This window comes from Crocodylus siamensis, chromosome 3 (genome assembly GCF_052110815.1).
Source record: "Crocodylus siamensis isolate JL-2025a chromosome 3, ASM5211081v1, whole genome shotgun sequence".
NCBI lineage: Eukaryota > Metazoa > Chordata > Crocodylia > Crocodylidae > Crocodylus > Crocodylus siamensis.
In genome coordinates, this window is record NC_143397.1 from 147,750,658 (window position 1) to 147,770,120 (window position 19,463).

Genomic DNA, 19,463 nt, shown 5'->3' on the forward strand with positions numbered 1-19,463 from the left:
TATAAGTGGCATCTGGAAAGAAGGAAAAAGTAGCATCTGCCTAAGGAAGACAAAGGAGGACTGAAAGAAATGGTGTTCTTGAAATAACTGGCAGAAAAAAATGAAGATGTTTCATGAAATAATGGTCATGGAGACAATGTTTGGGAAGACAGAGCTTTGGAGGTTGAGGGTTCAAGATGCAGAGTTAACCAACTGGATCCTGGAGCAATGAAGCTACAATAGAAGTTATAAAAGAGCCTGGGTATAAGCCATTATATCATTGCCTACAACAATAAACCAGGTAACAACATTTATTTTACATTAATGGCTGCACAATGGGAGCTGAGATGAAATAGCATGTAAGAAGAAATATGTGTCAAGGGTCCTCCAGAAATTTTCATTAAAGGGGAGACATTTGAATTAGTTCAGGAATTGACCCAACACAGTGTATCATTCATGGCCTTCTCACAAAGCAACAAGCTAACCACCAGCCCTGCATAGATCTCCATCAAAAGGGCTGTGAAATTATTAACAAGGAAGAGAGCTTTATACAAGACACAAGCTTGATCCAATATGTTGTTATGCTGAATAGGAGGTCTAGATCCTGAACTGGCACCTTTCTCCCTCACTGCCTCAGTGAAGTGCCTGAACTGCCACCAAGCTTCAGTGATTTACACAAATAACACAGCAGAAAGGCAGCACTTAATATTGGTTCTACGGTCAAAGTAAAAGATTCTTACACCAAGGTAGCCAGGTTACACCTTTGGAGGTCATTTGCCACTTCATAGATTTCATAGACATTCGTTATCCTGTCTGTTATCCTGACCTCTGGTCATGAGCGTGGCTCTTCTCTGCACCCTCTCAAGCTTCTCCACATCTTTTTTGAATTGTGGAGCCCAAAACTGGATGCAGTACTCCAGCTGCAGGCTCACCAAGGCCAAGTACAATGGGAGAATGACATCCCGAGATTTGCTTGAGAAGCATCTATGGATGCAAGCCAACGTTTTGCTCACTTTACTAGCCACAGCATCACACTGAAGGCTCATGTTCATCTTGTGGTCAACCATGACCCCCAAGTCCCTTTCATCTGTAGTACTAACCAGTGTAGCACTGCCAAGCCTATAGGCATGCTGCAGGTTTTTCCTCCCAAGGCGGAGAACCTTGCATTTTTCAGTGTTAAACACCATCAGGTTCTCATGCGCCCATTTCATGAGCCTGTCAAGATCTGCCTGGATCGCCCTCGTGTCCTCAGGTGTGGATGCTTTATCCCAGAGTTTGGTGTCATTGGCGAACTTGGCCAGTCCGCTTCTGACACCAATGTCCACATCATTGATGAAAAAGTATCATCATTGATGTTAAAAAGTAAAGACCCTAAAACAGAGCCTTGAGGGACCCCACTGGTCACAGGGCACTATGACTCCAAGGCTTTTTGTTTAAGAACAGGGATACAGTGAACTTATTCACAGAACAGTAACACTGCTATAAATGTGGCAAGAAATCTAGAGACTCAATGAAATAAGGATGATCTAAAATGAGAAACATTCTTCTATATTTGTCCTTATTAGAAACTATGACTAATATTCAGTCATCAGATATAAAAATAGAATGAAAAAAAATGAATATAGGCTAATACAAGTAGACAAATCTCAAAATCCCTAAAAGAAAAGTCAGGGGTTGTGTAGGCTGGACCTCATTACCCATTGGCAAAGTTACTAATCAGTTCCTTTGCTTCCCTGTTCACCAACTGGAAGGCTGTGTTTCCTGCTGTGGGGCAGAAGCCTAGTATTCAAATCTCCTAGTTCTAGGCTACATGCCACAGATTCACAAGGACCCTTGGGACAAAATCGCTTAACTTCTTTTAGCCTTGATTTATTTATTACTCCTGCTTTTCACACATCAGTGTTCTCTACTTCAGTGTTATTGTGAAGGCTAATTAATATTTAATATAGTGCTTTAAGATTTGGCTGAAAGATGCTATCTAATAAGAGCTTTTAATCCTAAACCTAACCAGGCCTCAACCAAGGTTACTGTTATTTATGTAGTACCCAAAATCTCCCATTAGGATCAGAGCCTCCTCATGTCAACAGATGCCCTGAGGAGCATATAAAAGGTGAAGAAAAGGAATAAAATGAACGAGTAAACTACTAAGTGAAGTTATATAATCATTAGTTCTGTGTCTGTGCATGTATTTCTTTTTTGATATATACTGAATAGAGTAGGAGGACTCTGGGTGAATGCAATAGGAAGACTCAAGGAAGAGTTGAACAGGAACAGAAATAAGAAGAAACCAGTGTAGACCACTGCAAGGAAAAGCAAAGGAAAGTGGGAAAGAGGAAAAACAAGATGAATGTCAGGATGAGTTTTACCCTTCTTGAAACATGATGGTCAGGGAATACATCTCAATACATACTGAATGGAGAGGTATGCATTAGAGCTGTACAAAGATTCGGCCCCTGATTCAATTCAGTGGAGATTTGAATCTCTGAATCTGAACTGAATCAGGAGACCCTTTAATCTCTCTGAATTGAATTGGAACCCTCTGAATCGATTTGGAGAGATTCAGAAAGATTTGGCGATTCGGATATAGACACAGCTTTAAATGTTTTTTCTACATACCTCAAGGTACAGGCAGTTCATGAATGCTGAGATGGTGGGGCAGATGGAGCATCCCACAGGAGTGGGGGGGGGGTCCCCAGCGCACTCAGCAGCAGATCCAGAAGTGGACCAGAAGCACTTCCAGTCCACTTCTGGGTCCACTGGGAAGCACACAAGGGGAGCTCCCCCCAGCTTGGTAACTGGTGCCTCCTGGGTCTGGGAGGGCACCCAGGGTCCCCCTGTGGCCAATCGAGCGGGGGGGCACAGGGGAACCCCCCCCAAGCACTCGCCAGCAGACACAGAAGTGAACCAGAAGTGCTTCTGGTCCACTTCTGGGTTTGCCCCATGCTCCTGTGGGATGTTCCATCTTCCCCAGCATCACAGCATTCGTGAGCCATGCCTGGCACCTCAAGGTATGTAGAAAAAACATTTAAAGCTGTGTCTATGGCCTATCACTGATTCTCTGAATCAGCATTGAATCTTTGGATTCAGTCAAATTGAATCGGGGACAGTGATCCAAATTAACTAATAGAATTGCTGTCCCTGATTTGGGCCAAATCTGAATCGAATATGGCCTGTTTCACATGCATGTTGTAACAGCAGGTACAAAACCCAATTGGAACATTGATTGTCAATACAGGAATGATGTAGCCAATAAATTAATGCATTTACTTATCAGTAGCAAAAAGCTTGCACTATTATCACCATAGCTAGACATGGGGGCCCTGGGCTTGCTGAGGTATTTTGTGCTTTGGACCTGTGATTCCATGCTAATACCCACAGAGTTCCAGTCTGCAGGAATAACATTAACAAAGCAAGATCACAGCCTTATCTGTCAATGTGCATGTAGACTCTTCCTTTATTTCTTCTCTCCTCCTTTCCATCTAATGTTCACCAACATATTAAAGACACCACGTAGCAGAGCCATGAGAAAGTACTATAGGATGTAGCAAGATTGGTCTTGTGGGTGGCTGTGGCATCCCCTGGAAGCCAAATTAATCCCACTCCACCTCATATGGTCCCCCAACGCTACTGCCTTGTCTTCATCTGTAACACTTTCTGGATGACCTGTCTATTTGGGACGCTGCCTTTGGGGACTCAGAGTGAGCTTCAGGGTTCTCCCCTTCTGACTGGCCTCAGTCACTTGTTTTTCTAACCCCTCTCTCAGCTCTGGGCCCAAGTCCTTAGCTAAACTATCCTATGCCTCACTGTTACTAATTTTGGCCCTACTGGCCCTAGCCATGCCCTCTTGGCGCTAACTATGGCCTCCAGCCTGTCCCATAGCCACACCCATGCCTTACAGGTCTTACTCTAATCCTATGCACCCAGCCCTTTGGTCTTGTCTTAACATCAGTTCACCTGGCCCACTGGACCCCAGACCCTGGCAGGGCTGCTCCCTCATTGTCTGAGCCCACCGGTCCCCAGACCTTGTTGCAGCTTACAAACCACTTGGTCTCTGCCCACTCAACACACCTGATCCCTGATTCTTGCAGGGCTTTGTCCTGGCTTCAGTCTTAGGCATGAAGTGCTTAAGTGCACATCCCTCTTCAGCTTCCTACTCCCCCACCCTGCCACCCCCCCTAGCCACATTCCAACCTCCAGGCAAACACAGAAGCGCAATCAAACTGCTCTCAATCTAAAATACTTTTACCCCACTCTGGGTCACTACTCTGCAAACACCCCGGCTACCCTCCATCTAGCTGTCTAGGGTAATGTGGATCTTGGGGGCCTATCTATCTCAAAGAGCCTCACCCCAAGGAACTCCCCTCCCTGCAGAGGTCGAAGCCAAACTGACCCCTCTAGCTAAGAGGCAAGACTTCTAGTATGCTTGGACTCAAGCCCTTCCATCAGAGGATCTCTAACTGACACAGGGCTTTTCAATTAGCCAGTTAGCCTGTTCTGATCTTCTGTAGTTTGCTCAGCTAAGTCTTCACCTCTTTAGCTACCTACCTGCTTAGAGCATGAATGGTGGCATACTGCAGCGGCATCTTTCCCCAGATAGCTGCCTGCAGCTCTCTAGCTCCCTTATATCTTCTTGTAGCATCCTTACTTCTCTGCATCTGTCCCTTGAACGGCCAACTGCATCAGATTGCAGACCTTGCTGCTGCATTTTTCCTATTAAAGTAACAGGGTCCTTTGACTCCTGTTACACAGGTTTGAAATGCAAAAAGCACCCATCATTCAACAGAACTGGGCCCTTTCACAGTGGTTGTGCAGTAAAGTACATTGCATAGAGGGTTAAAAGCAATGATAGACAGCCTGAGGATTCAAATTACTGCACAGGTGTTGTCAGGGTACTGACTGCCTACTGCATGGCATTAAAAGGAAAGCACAGATGGCATCTGAAGAGTGGTGCCATGGAAATACTGATCTCTGAAAATCAATAACCTAGCTCTTACAAAGTGCTCTCCATGTTTAGATGTCAGAGTGCTTTTCAAAAGAGAAAGGCATTACCCATATTTGGGTGAAGTTACATGTTACAAGTAGACCATACCAAGGACACTTAAAATGTGAGCATGAGCATGTTAAAGCTTGCTGAATCATGCTAAATTCCCTCCGAGCATCACAAAGTTATGCCACTTCAGGTGAATGTTAACTCTGGGCTGAAGTTAACTTTAGCCTGTTCTACAGAGAAAATGAGAAATTCCAGTCCTCTAGCACCACAGGATGCACTGCTCCCAGCCCCACTGCCAACCAGAAGAGGGGTGGAGACCAGACGTCCTAGATCCTAACCACACCCCTGCTCACTAACCCTCTAGTGACAGGAAAGAAACAGTATTCACCCTTTATGTGCAATTGCTTACAGCATATTCTAACTTTGACACCATTTAACATTCCACCCATTTAGTATGGTCTCAGGGTCACATGTAGCTTCACGCTTTTACAGATGGACAAACTGTGTCATAAAGAGATTAAATGATTTGCTCAAGATTACACCACTGGCCAGTTGTATAACTTGGAATAAAATCAGGGTCACTAAGTCACAGTGCAGCGCCATATCCATTGGCCTTCACTGCTTCTCTTAATAAAGAAAAAGTGAAAACGTATTCCATATGTATAGAGTACTCTGTGAGACAGTGCCTGAAAAATAGAATAGAAGGATTAAGGTATGCTGACCATAATGATGAGAGAATAACCATTATGTTCTGGGACTATTCAAATGGCCTAATATCATAAACTAGGAAGAAAGAGTCCCTAGTACCCCCACACTATATGAGGAGTGTTAGTAGGGTTACTAGGGGTTACTAGGGAGGAAATAAACAATTCCCTCTCAGAGCTAGGATGCCTGAAGAAAAGCCTTTTAAAATTTAGGTGGATGCTAGCTTCATATATGCCCAGAGAGATGGGTAAGTGTAAGTAGTAACCAACACAGAAAAGCCCTTAAGCAAGTAATTAAATCCCACCCCACCACCCCCCTGTGCAGCAAAGCCCGTAAGCATACATGAAGGTCCACTGAATTCAGTAAGTCTTAAGTGCTTGATGACTTAGCCAATGGAGGGCTGATGGCCCTCCATTGCAAGATCTTCCAAATTCAGAGAATCATATAGTCCCCAGCTCTAAATCCCAATCAAGTAACAACAACAGAGTGCTGGGGACAAAATGATGTTGTGTTCAGAAATGCTCTGTTCTTTAAACTAACCTATTTATCATACCATATAGATATTCTTAAAGCCCATTCTTCTATTGATCATACTGAAGCAACTAGTATTGTCACAGTCTAAAAGCCTGTACAGGGATAAAGAATCCTTCCACAGCTAAAGTGAAATGAGAGCACATTTGCCTCATTAGGCAGGAAACACTATCACGCTCCAATTGGTTCAGAAGAGAAGGCAAAAAATAGATAACATATGGCTTTCCTCCTACAGAATCATTCAGTTAAAACAAAAACAAAAACCCACATTTGTTAACGTTTCCATTACTGTCAAACAAGCAAAATCTATAAGCATTAGCTACCCCACAGACTACTCACCACCTCCTTCTAAAGACACATACATCACCTCTTACTGATATAGTTTATCTTCTGTGTCAATGTTAAGTAGGACTAAAGCCTTCAGAGACATGGCAGAGGTGTCAGCGGTTCTCAATAAAAGTTAAAAAAGCACTTGTTGGCTAATTTTAAAAATAGCCATAAATTTCCATATAATTTAGAAAGAAAGATAAACTCACAAGTTTAGGACTAATGTTGCTATGCTTCCCTAGGTAGTGGTCACATAGTCAAATATTCTGCAGTCACCAGCATTGCCCCACCAGGTGCTTCAGAAGGAGATGAAAGCAACCATATATATACCCATTTATAACAGGGGACCATTACTGGCCCCTGTTCCGAGGGTGAAAAAGAAACAGAGGGACTCTTACCTGCTGCAAACTCATCTCACCACTTCTGTGCCTGAGGATGTCAGAGGCTGGAGGAGATTCTGGCAGCACCACAGTCTGCTATGGAAGCCATTGCTGATTGGTCTTGGACCTGGAAGAACCTGCTGAAAAGACAGCCACTGGTGACTGATGGGGCCCCTGAAGAGGAGGCACAAGTGCAGCTGGAGCAAGCTGTAGTGAATCCTCACAGAGGCGTGAAAACCTTGAGCGAACACGGAAATGCTGGTGGAAAGAAAAAGGCCAGGATGTACCCCAGCAAGAGGACAGAGAACACTGGGAGGAGTGATGGGGGAAAGGCTAATTAGCCTCAACTGGAAGTTTACGCAGGAAACGCTTAGGTGAATAAAGACTGCTATGTGTAGTACCCAAAGGGGAGATACTACAGTAAAGCTTGGTGGAGCAAGCATACAAAAGGGGAGACCCTCATGAAGGCATTCCCTATCAGTTAAGAAGGTGGAGGGAGTGGGATCCCCATCTAGAGAAATCACCGTTGTGGGGGAACCAGCCCTCTGAGGAAATAAGCTGGGCAATGGTTCCTATATCTGAAAAGGGAAAATTATATTGATAAGTGGACACAGGTCAGGTACAGACAGGGCATAAGGGGTGGTGGAGCCCTGTAGTGGAGACTGGAGCACCAGCCATCCACCGTCACACTGGTTGCTGTCAATCCCTTTCTATATTTTCTTTCTCCCAACAAGGCATGGCAGGAAAGCGAGGGAAACGGTGACTAGAGCAGCCGGCACCAAGAAGACACTCTCTCACACCATTGCAACTGCAGTGGTCATTACTTTGATAGAAGAAAATGAATAACTAGAACTAATGTTTTCATTTGTTTTGTTTGTAGTGTTACAATAACTATTGGAATTGTGGCACTACTAACCAAGTACAATTCAAAGACTTAGTACTATTAATGTAAAAATATTGAAATGTTAACACTTCAAAAATAAAATGCTAGCTGATCACTCTGTATAATGAGTCATAAAAGGGGTGGTCTATTTTCTCTTTCCTTCTGGCATGCACTTACTTGTTGTTTCATACTGAACCCTGTCCACTTGCTGCATAGCAATTTTTTGGGCCCCTTCAGATATATTTCCAATCCCTCCAGTCACACCTGGAGCCACTGAATTGGAATCATGGAAAAGTATGGCTGAAAGGGACCTCAGGAATCCATCTAGTCCAACCCACTGCTCAAGGCATATTCACCCCTGGTTAAATCATTCCAAGTCAAATGTCTGTCTAACCTGCTCTTAAAAACACCCAAGGAAGGAGATTCCACAACTTCTCTAAATGGCCTGTTCCAATGCTTAACCACCCTCATAGTGAAAAAGTTCTTCCTAATATCCAGCCTAAATTTCCATTGCTGCAGTTTAAAACAATCTGGAGCTCCCTGCAGCTACAAACAATAATCTATCTCCATCCTTTTTAATAATCACCTTTCAGGGATTTGAAAGCTGTTATCAAATCCTCTTTCAAGTTTCTCTTATCCAAACTAAATAGTTCTTTCAATCTTTTCTCATAAGCCATTTTTCCTAGACCTCTAATCATTTCTGTCACTCTCCACTGGACTCTTGCTGGCTTGTCCACATCTTTCTCGAAGTACAGGGCATTTATACATGTTCCAGGAGTGGGAGGAGGGTGCTTTAATTAAAACGGCTCCAAGACCCACTCTAGTTAAAACACCCAGAGCATCTCATGTATAAGTGTCCCCACATTGAAAAATGGTAGAAAGGGTATGTCACAGAGCACTTAGGTGCCCTGCTCCTTTAAAGAGCTGAAACTGCTAGGGAGAGAGCCCTAGTAGTGAGCCCCAGTCACTGGTTACCAGAGCAGCCAGAATAAGTTAGGCGGCCCACACCTGCAGCTGTCAGCTGAACAGAAGGGGCAGGGCCTGGCTCATATATAAACCCCAGGGCTGAGGCCAGGAAGGCAGTTGCCTGCTATCAGCCAGAGGGGAAGCAGCCTCCAGGGAGGAAGTACCCAGTGATGCTGCAACTGCCTGGTATGCTGCACCTAGGGCTAAGGGGGCTCCATGAGCTCCATGGGTACCTTACCTTTAGACATTCAGTGCCAGGGATAAAACCTGATCCTTTTAAAGGGTCAGAACACACCCTGACCTTTTTGTATTATGTTATAGCCCAGGGGCTTTTGTTTTGTTTGCTGTTGTATAAGATCAGTGGCTTGGGTGAGGCTATTTGGGGAAGGAGGAGGCCTCATTGGGGGCCCACTGCTGCATGGGGACCCCAGTGCCAGAGAGGGTGTGGCATTTGGGGTGCACGGACCCAGGCGCCAGTGAGGTGCAGAGCAAGACAGGGCTATAGAGAGCCCAGGGAGGACAAGGGGGCCAAATCACAATAAGGCCTAAACTGGACAATGTCAGTACTATCTGCAAGGCTTGGGGCATGGTAAAGGGGTGGTTGGAGCCACGCATATAGCCCATAAGGCTGGGGTGCCCTGGGACACCTATTTTGAAGTGGGACCCACGGGGTTCATGGAAATCCATCAAGGCTGTGTCCAACAGGATGTGACAGTAGCCTCCCTATATTACAAAAAATACATCAAGACATGGCAGGAAAGAATAGAGGGTGCCCATTGGGCCAAATTGGCACGGTCAAGGGGCCTTAGGGGTAACACAGCCATCCTTCGGGACCCCGTCCTAAGACAGGGTGCTTTAACTAACGCTTGTTGAACAAGCTCTAATTAAAGTGCCCCGCCACCATTTTTTGGTGTGGAGACATTGATTCACGAGATGCTGGAGTCTACTGGAGTGCAGCAATTGCATCATGTCAGAGCAGCTTCACTGCTCATGTACAGGCTCCCACTAAGTGCCCAAAACTGGATAAAGAACTCCAGCTGAGGCCTCACCAGTCCTTAATAGAATAAGAGAATTACTTCCCTTGATCTGCAAGTGATACTCCCATTAATACAGCCAAGCATGTTATTGGGCTTTCTTGAAACATAAGAGCACAGTTGGCTTATTTTATGCACTATGTCCCCTAGATCCTTTTCTGCAGCACTGTAGCCTAGCCATTCATTCCCCAGTTCCATCTTAAGTGTAGGAATTTCTACTTCTCCTAGCTGAATTTCCTTTAATTGATTTTTGGTACATTTCTCCAGCTTGTAAGGAGCATTCAGGATCTTAACCCTGCCCTCCACACAATTTAAATGTCATCCACAAATGTGTCATGTATGCAGTCATTCCCATCCCCCAAATCATTAATAAGTATTAAAACAGTACCAGACTTATAACAGATCCTTGGGGAACCTCACTTGATACCTCCTCACAACTAGATATGGAGCCAATGCTGACTACTTGTTGAAAATGGTGCTTCAAGCAATAATATGTCTGCCTTACTGTTCTTTCATCTAGTCTGTATTTCCTTAGCTTGTTAATGAGAAAGTTTTGGGAGACGATGGCAAAAGCCTTGCTAAAATAAAAGTACATCACATCCACCTTTGTTCCCTATCAATGGAGCTTGTCACCTTGTGTAATAGGGTAACATCTCCAGTGGCATTTTAAAGCCTATGAAGGCACCCGAAGTCCCTTGGCATCTCAGTTTTCCTCTGGGAACAGACTTCCCTTTATTCATCTGCCATGACTTGATGTTCCCTGGTTCTTGAAGAGGAGGCTGCCCCAGGCTTCCCAGGCGATATCTATACTCTCACTCACCAAGGTGAGGAGCTTTTGCCTTAAGGGCTAATTGTGCACGCTGACCTTTCCTTAACATGCCCCATGCCTCGCAGGTGTTAGCTGTATGCATTTGTTGGGGCTTCAGCCTACTCGCCTTCTACCCTTTTCTCTCTAGCTAGGCCCACCAGCCTAGACCCACTAGATAGGGCCAGGCTCTGAGGCCCTAGCCCCTTACTATGCTCTGGACTTGTGGCCCTATACAATTTTCCCACACTCTCTGTTGGGGTTTTGACCTACCTGGCTTCATCCCCTTTGTATACAGCTAGGCCCTTTAGCCCAGACCTGCTGTGTCAGGCCCGGCTTTAAGGCCATAGCCCCCAAATGGGCTCCTGGCCCTTGTCTGCTGCACCCCTCTAGTGCTGGGGTCTCCAGCTCCTCTGCAGCTGTGCCCTGTGCATGCTAATGAGGTCTGGACCTCCCCTAAAGCCTCAGCCATAAACCACTGGATTACAAATGAAACATAAATAGTAAGCCCCTGGGCTATGTAGAGAAATCAATCTCTCTGCCTGCCTGTCGTTCTCTGGTCACAAACTCTGGATGTACCTGGTCTCCATGGTAACAGGGCTGGAGACATTCCTGAGGGGGGCGGGGACCTGCTCCTTTTTGTCTCAAGTTTCCCACCACTGCAGGTCAGGTGACTAGATCCCTCACCTGGTCAATTTTAGGTCATCTGAAAGCACCACTAAGCAGCCAATGGGGCTGCTCCTGGTGGGTCCTTAGTGATGAGGTCACGATAGGGGATAAAGAGGGTCCCCAAGAAGAAGGAGGGAGAGCAGCCATGATGAAGGCACAGAAAGCAGGTGAACATCTGTAGTGCTCTCTCTCTCGACACATGGACACACTATGAACTGCCTGCCTCCAGAGGAAAACTCTATCAGCCTCTGGATGGTATTTGTCAGTAAGCTACTTGAAATCTAGCTAGATATATAGCTTGCAGTAACAGATGCATGATCAAAGGCTATCCAGCCATGCTGTTTGCTCTAAGGATATTCTGTAATACTTCTCTATCCTGCCCCCTTCTCCAAGCCTTCCCACTATAACCAATAAAGTTCTTTAGTGTACTAAGAGTGCTGGACTTGTTGAGAGAGGCATGCCTTTGTGCTTCCTTGGTCTGGCTGAGTATGGAAGGCTATAGGAAGCACCCCAAGCTTTTTCAGTGGGTCAAGCACCCTCAAGGACTACAAGGCTTGCGTACCCCAGGGGGCACAGGGCCCAAAAACATTCCAGACCCCTGGGTGGTGGCGGTGGTACCCACAGGCTTGTGGATGTGCTCCAGGAAGGGGGTCGGCTAGACTTGAGGCACCCCCAAGAAGGCACTCAGAGCTTGGCAGGTGGATGGGCACAGTGAGGTGGGTGGCTCAGCACAAGAGCACCCCCTACTGGCCTGCCACAGACTATAACAAAATACAGGTAAATAAGGTAATCTGGCTGCTTATAGTTCTGTGGCTCTGTCTTTGTCCCACCACCTGCTGGTCTCCCTTGAAGAGCTGCTGCTGCTTCTTTGGGAACTCCTAGGAGTCCATACTATAAGCTGGCCATCTCCTGGCCAGCTCACTCCAGGGTTTATATAGCTCTGGCCTGAGCTTTGTTTCGGTAACCCGATGCCCCAATCAACCAACCACCCAGCCAGGCTCAGCTTTTAACCTTGGCTCTGCCAGCCTGCTGTGCCCTGAAAGTTTTATTTTTAAAGGAGCTGCCATACTTCCTAGTAACAGGGCCGGGGTTTCCTGTTACACCTTGTCATAGAAGGAAATCAGGCTGGTCAGGCACGACTTGATCTTGATTAATCCCTGCTGGCTCTGCCAGATCACCTTGTTCTCCTCTAGGTGCTCAGAAATAGATTCCTTGTAGACCTGCTCCATAATCTTTCCAGGTATTGATGTCAGGCTGACTGATCTATAACTTCCTGTATCTTCTTTCATCCCTTTCTTAAATATGGGCATTATATTTGCCTTTTTCCAGTTTTCTGGGACTTCACCCAACCTCCACAAGTTCTCCAAGAGACTAGCCAATGGCTCTAAAATCACCTCTGCCAATCCCTTCAGTACTCTAGGATAGTGCTAGTCTGAATAAGTATAACAGGAGCATGGGTATTTAAGGGACCTTGTATGTTTCCAGTTTGAGGAGTGGGCTTCCATGCCCCACCATGTGTCTTCAGACTTCATCAGGCTTTACCTAGTACAACAAGAATTCCTGCAAAACACATATGTAAAGATGTGCCACTGTCTGAGGAGAGACCGTAAAAGAGTGTCACTTCTACTACATGATCATTCTTAGTCTTTTTTTTCTGTCTATGTACTTTTGACACAATTCAGGAATTCTGCAATTTTACCTCATTTTTATAAGCAGAGGTGTAGCTAGTACCTCTAACTTATTTTTATAAAGGCAGATCATAAGTGTATTTCAAAAAGAAAAAGGCATCAGCCATAAATGAAAAAGAGTAACATTTTCCAATGGGAATGTTGAGATGTCCCAGAAATGAAGATTTAATTTGGGGCTATAACTGTAGTATTTTACAGTAGCTAATACAGGTGGATTCTAATTATGACAACACCTTATACCTCCACAAAGTTATTACTTTTCTCCCTTTTGTCTGAAGCTGAATTTTAGCCATTTTGTAACTAAGCCAAACCTTCTTTCTCCCAACCAACAATCAGAAACATAGTTACTTTTCTTTTAGTAAGGAAAAAAGGCACAGCATATCTGTAAACCTTTTTGTGAAGCCCATACATTTCAGAAAATCCTTTTCAGAAGTCTGCAAGGATGCCACTGTGTAATTAGCAAGAAAAGGTATACTCTCTCTTCCCATTGCTTTCCCTTGAAACAAATTAAAGAAGAAATGAAAAGGGGAGGAGAAGAGATGAACAGAAGGATTAGAGCAAGACAGTATTGTACTCATCTGGACAGATTAATAAAAAGATGGTTAACAGAGAGTAAGCAAAGTTCCCAGACTCACAAATACTACTTTTCAAGATTTAGAAGACAAAAACAAGTAGATTTTAAGACTATGCTAAGAGACATTCTGCAATATGTACTTCAACACCCTACAACTTTCCAGACAAAACAATACTCTTTGTGGTGAAATATGTGGCATCATAAAGGAGAGTCGACTTTATTTATTTCTTTAACAGTATAAATCATAACTCTAGGTTCATTTGGGGCCAGCACAGTAATCTTCTCAAATTATTAAATGCAAATATGGCTTGATTATAACAGATGGTCAATGCCAGAACCAAAATTTATGAAATTCCCAAATACATGAAGTCATCATATTGCTTCATATATATTACAATATTACTAGAGATATTGCACTCTTTATTTTGCTTACTCACATAAAATTAGTTTTCTGGGCATTGGTCTTTATTCAAATTTCCTTGCTGGACTGATTGGACCACATGAATCATATTTTGAAGCTGTTTCCCATATGATTACACACCAAGTCATTAGGATATTTGAGGTTATTTATTCATAGCCCATTCATCTGGATGCTATGGCCACCTTTCATACCATTTTTGGTGATTCTTGAGACACAAAGGGAAAAAACTGTGACCTGACACCACCAGGACTCACTTCCTTCCTCCCAGAACTATTATGCAGATCTCATATTGGCTTCTTTAGTCATCTCTAGCCTCAGTGATTACTTTCATATTGACTGGAAGACGCTCATCCTTATATCAAGGGGCTACTGCCACCAACAATGACAATCCTTTCAGAGTGGGTGCTGAACAACCTTGTTAAACACCACATATTTTTGGACACATCTATTTATAATGCATATCTGACTTTTTACTTCCATTATAAAGGATTCTTTTTGATCCCTGCACAAGTTATGTATTCACTATAGATCTTGCCTGTCTTATGGGTATAGAAAAATAATCAAGTTGCATTGAGCTACAAGGGCCTAGGGGACTTGCTGTCTATCTTCCCACACCTCTGATGGCTAGAAAATTGTATATAGAGGTTTGTTTTTGGGAACTGGCTTATAGGTAAAGTGGATATGCATTAGAATAATGGTCCAGGGCAACAGCATGGGTTAATTAATTTCTAAAAGGCCTGTCTGTGACAGTTTCCTCAAAGCCCCCTGTGTCTGATATGGGCAAGCAGTAAGCAGACAGGCAGGCTGGGAATTGAAACCATGTACTTCATTGTTCCATAACATAAGATAAGGTGGCACCAGGCCACAGTGCCCAACTGCAGGGCCCTCAGCATTTCCAGTACTGGGGGAACAGGCCAAATTAGGCAATGAGCAGTTAAGCTCAAATTAGTATGTGTGCATGTGTTGGGTTTATGAAATAAAGGATTATACTGACAGTGCAGAATGTGGACAGTATGACAACCACAGAGAGACCAATCAGTGATGGCCAGAAATGAAGAGTCATCAGGAGGGGAAAAGAATACAAAAGAAGGGATTTCAAAGCAGCAAAGGGTCCCCAAGAGGGGAACCCAAGGCCACCATGGACAGAGGACATACCATCAGCCCATCTCACCCACCTCACTGGGGGGAGGGGAGGGGAAGGAGGCCCTTGGCCTCTGACCTCCAGGCTGCTGATATCTGACATTCAAGCGAGAACCTCAGAGTGAAACTTGTGTACTGGCCAGATGTACCTTAACTCTGTACAGCTCTAGGACTGGTACCTTTAGAATTGTTTGCATTATTCTTATCTGCTAATCACTGTTGTGAGGGAGCGGGCGCTAAGGGCGGCCGTGAAACTCCCTAGCGCCACTCACCGTCACGTTAGGGTGAACGTAGCACCCTCAGAATCTCGCCCGCCACGACTTTGATGTCTAATATATATAGTATGGAGGCTGCCTGTTTCCCTGGTGGACGGTATCGTTGTTCCTATCTCTACTCCCCAATGGGGTGTCTATCCGTGCCCTGCCTTAAGGGCTACGCGTGCCTCCAACCTCCCCTTTAGCACGCCTCAAGCCTCGCAGCTGTTCCGGGGGACGTTTGTCTTGTCCCTCGCCCGTCGGGTGCCTCTCGGCCACCTGGCACCCCACAGGGTCTATAGCGCCACCGCCACCCAACTCTCGGCGCCATCGGGCCGGCCTTACCGCCGCCCTTGTCTCGGCGCCATCGGGCCGGCGCTATCACTGCGGGTGCCTCTCGGCCACCTGGCGCCCCACGGGGCCTATAGCGCCCCCGCCACCCAACTCTCGGCACCCTTGGGCCGGCCTTACCACCGCCCTAATCTCGGCGCCATTGGGCCGGCGCTATTGCCTCTGTACCTCGCCCCCTCTGGGGCCTCGCCCCCTCTGGGGCCCAATACCGCGCACCTTGCGCCTCGCCCCCTCTGGGGCCCAATACCGCGCACCTTGCGCCTCGCCCCCTCTGGGGCCCCCGCCCTCTCTGGGGCCCAATACCTCCGCGCACCTTGCGCCTCGCCCCCTCTGGGGCCTGTGCCTTCCTGGCACGATCTTCCGGAACCCCCCAAGCTGTTGGGGGGGGCCCTGTCGAGGCCTCCTCGCTCCCCAACAGCCTCGCCCGGTCCTCCGAATCTACCTGCCCTTGAAGGTGATCTTGTTCCCTGCATCATCGCAGCCAGTAAGTTTGGTAAGGCTGCCCCACTTGCCTCGGGCTGCTCAGCTCAGCCACAGAGCTCCTGCTCCTGCGGCAGCCAGAAGGGAACTGTGAGGCAGGCTCTGGCCTAAGCTGTTTATAAAGGCCGGGCCCTGCCCCCTTCTGGCCACGTGACCCAGCTGGTCACCCTGGCAACCGGCACCTGAGCTGCCTGGGTGATTGGCAGCTCTGCCAATCACCCTCACAGTCACGGGGCACCTGCGTGACTCCGTGACAACTGTGTATCAATAAAATTCACCCATTATCAAATGGAGAAGGTGTGGTCAGTCTGAAGGTTTGGATCCACCCAGAACAAGATATCTGTGTCAAATCCAGTGCCAACAACCTCCACAGCAGCAAGTGAAACCTAAATGAGAGATATTTAGTCCTGTTTCATTTAGGGATGAAATACTCTGATTTTAATTTGCATCAGGATTTTATGAAGGCTGATTTTGAATAAAGGCTTTTCTCACAGTCCACAAAGAACAGATGAAATAAAGAGCTCTCTCTTTGCATTTCCCAAGCTCTGCCACATTTCATTCTAAAGGGAGATGTCACTTCTTTGGTATCTGAAACTGGTAGAGATCCAAACTGATCACGGATAATCTGTGAATCAATACTCTTTTGTGTACTAACTTCCATGATTGCCAAGAGCACTTTGAGAATGAAGCTCATCAGACTTACATGTGTGACCTGTTCATTCTGCTACAGGCTGAGATATAAAAGTAGGCTGCTTGAAATTTTTCAGTAGTCTATCTTGCACATATGCTTTACTTAGGAGCTGTAGCTCAAGTTTTTATGATCCACCATCTAGATTCTTTCCCATTTCCACAGACATTGGTGATGTGTAGGGGGGTGCCTCCCCTTGAGCTTGATGGTGCACCCCCTGCAAAAAGTGCTGTTGACACTGCCAGCGGCACCTGTGGGTGGTCGCTGCTCGCCACCCCCCACCCTCCATTGCTGACACTGCCGTGACCACCTGCAGGAGCTCCCCATTCAGTCCGCCTCTGCTGCCAGCACCACTCCTGCATGTGAGAGATTCCCGCTTGCTGCAGCCATGCTCCCGCCACTGCCACCTGTAAGCAATTGCCATGCCCCCCACAGCCTCCAGCAGCACACAGCATTCATGTCCACAGCTGTATCATTATCTCCAGGCTCTGGCTGTTTTGCTGTGTCTCAACATCTTCAGAGCACTCTCAAATCATACACCAAAATACTTCACCTAAGGAGGTGATAAAGCAAGCAATACTTGATCTTTATAAGTCCTCACACTGCATCTCTTTGATAAATGTATAGTCTCCCTTTCAAAGGCATGGGAACCACAGACAGCAGCAGATGGGTAATCACCATGCTAATTTCCTTTTTTTTAAAATGTTATTTCCCTTGTTCTTATCTACTTCCCCTTCAGAATTTTCTTCTTCTCTTCCATGTTCATAGATCTATGTTGTTGGCATGCCTTTCGTTCTTGTTAATAGGCAGAGGATATGGAGAGATATTGTTTCTGAAGCTATTGCTGCAATTCCACCTCTTGGAGCCCACCTGTGAAAGCTGAAAACTGCACTGCAAGGGGCCAATTGTTTCTAAGCAATGCTGTGCTTATTAAGGATTCTATAGGGAAAAGTTTCTATTGCCTGAAATAAAACTAGTGAATAGTTATTTTGTCAACTTCTGCTTCCACGTTTTTATTCACAGAAATTTAAATTTAAGCACTATTTTTATTTCAAAAAATAAAATATCAGACTCATGATTGGTCATCACATGACAGCTTACAACCCAGCTCCTCAAAGATTCTTAGGCACTGAATTCCCATTAAAATCACCGCTACATCTTTGAGAGCTTGGGGCCAAGGGCCTACTCTTCCAGGTACCGCTTTGAATTCATGAGCAAATTTTTTCTTCGGTGCCCTAGATTCTTCCAGCGTAGCTGAGATACTGCTGTAGCACTACACCTCCACATCAGTCCCTTAACCCCAGCCACCCCCACCTTCTGTAAGAGGTATTACATCAGGGAATCAGCCCAGTACACAACAATCCACAATTTTGTAGGAGGGCAAAGGTAGCTTAAAGTCACCTGGCAACTACTTCCCATACTATGCATATCAATAATTAGAGCTGCTTCCATGCTGGAGTGATTCAAAGATCAGGTCCTCTATGCAGCCCACAGATAAAAGCTTTCTGCAAAAGGACTGGAGCATATGTACACACACACCATCATCATAAGATGTTAACATTTACGGCTCCTAGACTTCCTCATTCCCTTGTTTCATGCCTGGTCTCTTTCTATGCTCCTGTTTGATATGCATCTGTTACCATCAGTGCCCATGGTAACACCCAGAGATAAAGCAACAGGCTAGACCGTAGCTATGAAAAGCTTTCCAACCATGGAATCCTGCCAATGTTTTTCATGAATGTAATGCTTTGTGCCCCACAAACAATGCAACATGATTTTTCCCCCTTTCATTTTCTACACATTTAATGGTAGCCACAGTCATTTGTGAAAAATAGTGAAATTTTTGCCTGCTTCATTTGCATTCATAAACAGACTGAAGTACTTTCTGGCAATGTGTTCAAAGCCACTGGGACTATAAATTGTACTAAATGCCCACCTCTACTTGAATTGTCAAATAATATTTAAGCCACTGCATTGTCCATAAATCACACTAATATTGAGTTCTGCAGCTCAGGGTTTGCCTCTGATTGAAAGCACCATTTAGGCAGGTTCAAACTGGAGAGTTTTCAACAGAGGAATTCACTATTTAATGAAATTTTCAACAAGCACTGCCACCTCAGTTTTCTCTCTTTTTTTTTTTTCGGTCAGGGCCTGAATAATTAACAAAGTAAGGATGAAATCCTGCAGTGCTGTGCTCTAAGATGTGCTGATTGCACCCCAGAGTGCCTTGTTTACTTAGAATGTGCCATGATTGAACGTACAGTGGTGAATCAGAAAGAGTCGCAGAGCCACAGTCGTTTGGCAAATAGCCAAATTGTATTCAGAATGGAAGATTTTCAGTATTACTCAACATAATCATGCCATTTGTGAGAGTTTCCTGCACAGGAGGTATAAGAAAATGCTATGCTGGATCAGACTAGTGGTCCATCTAGTTCATTAAACTGTCTCCAATATTGGCCTGTACATATACTTCCGAGGAAGGCACAAAAGAGACCACTACCATCACAACTGGCGGTTGAAGTGTTTTCTCATAATGTGAATCAAAGGATAACGTCCTAAATCATAAGGATTCTTACCCTTTCTGAGACCATTGATTTA